Consider the following 1,681-nt stretch of genomic DNA (forward strand, 5'->3'; position numbering starts at 1 on the left):
CAGATTTTTGCCTTGTATTGTGTGCATGTATATCTTCATTTTTAAATAAGATATCTGAATGTCTATCAATATATTGTTTGATGAAAACTGATGTTTCGTAGATAAAAATGCAAGAAAGAGGAAGAACTGACAGTTTTTTGAATATGGATCTGCATGATTTTGTATTGTTTACCCCTTCAATAATTCTTAATATTCTCTTTTGCATCCTAAAAAATTTTATGTTTGTTGTTGTATTGCCCCAGAAGATTATGCCATATTTAATTACAGAATGCACATAGGAGTAGCATACATTTAACAGGCTGGCTTTGCTGCAACAAGTTTTTAAGATCCGTATCATGTAACAGGTTTTGCTTAGTTTTCTTTGCAAATATTCAATGTGTACCTCCCATTTTGTATTGTTCTGGAGCCAGAGTTCCAGAAATTTAGTGCTGTCAACACTTTCAAGAACTCTGTCCCTAAGTGTAGATGACAAATTTGGTGAGAATAGTTTAAAAAAAGCCAAGCAGTACATGGAAGAGTCACTTTTGAAAAATCATTGTCAGATACATTTTCATCTAACAACCTTTTGTGAAATAAGGAAAATCATTAAATCCTTGAAAAATAAATGTTCTGTTAGAGTAGACAGCATCTCTAACAAGACATTAAAACAATGGAGCAGTTGCAGATGATGTTCTGAGTCACATCTGTAATGCATCACTAACTCAAGGTATTTTTCCAGACAGGTTAAAATATGCCATTGTCAAGCCTATCTACAAAAAACAGGACACCACGGAAATCAATAATTACCAGCCAGTATCCTTGCTCACAACAATTTCAAAAACTGTCAAGAAAGTAATGCGCTAAAGAGTGGTTAGCCATCTCAGGACTAATGGGATACTTAGTAAATCACAGTTTGGATTCTAAAAGCGCTGTTCCACTGAAACAGCAATATATGATGTCACTGCCCACATAACAGAGTCTTTAAATAGTAAAATGTCACTGATAGGAATTTTCTGTGACTTATCCAAAGTGTTTGATTGAGTGAACCATGACATTATGTTACAGAAGTTATAGTTCTGTGGTATAAATGCAACAGCATATGAGTGGTTTAAGTCATACCTACAGAACAGGAAGCAAAAAGTTTCTTAATATGGTTTAAGTGATTTAAGGAAGTTTCCCACTTTATCTAACTGGGGTGAAATTACATTAGGTGTTCCACAGGCTTTGATCATGTGTCCCCTTCTGTTCTTGATATATGTGAATGACCTCCCTTCTTATCTGAAACAAGAAGCTAAACTGACACTGTCTACTGATGATACAAGCATCCTTATTAAACCTGTGAAAGAAACTCCAATAGAAAATGCTACAAATAATGTCTTTGGAAAAGTTATTGATTTGTCTTCTGTGAATGGGCTTGCTCTGAACTTTGAAAAAACACAGTACACCCAGTTTTCTACTGCAAGGAGTACAGTTTTTCCAATAAATATAACACATCAACAGAAGTCAGTAGCCAGGTAGAGCATACTAAGTTTTTGGGTGTACATATTGATGAGAATCTTAAGTGGAAAATGCATATTTTGGATCTCCTAAAGGAACTAGGTTCAGCAACTTTTGCAATCAGAATAATTGCTAATTTTGAGGATATAGAAATTAGCACGCTAACTTACTTTGCATACGTTGACTCTGTGATGTCATATGAAAT

This window comes from Schistocerca gregaria, chromosome 6 (assembly GCF_023897955.1).
Source record: "Schistocerca gregaria isolate iqSchGreg1 chromosome 6, iqSchGreg1.2, whole genome shotgun sequence".
Lineage (NCBI taxonomy): Eukaryota > Metazoa > Arthropoda > Insecta > Orthoptera > Acrididae > Schistocerca > Schistocerca gregaria.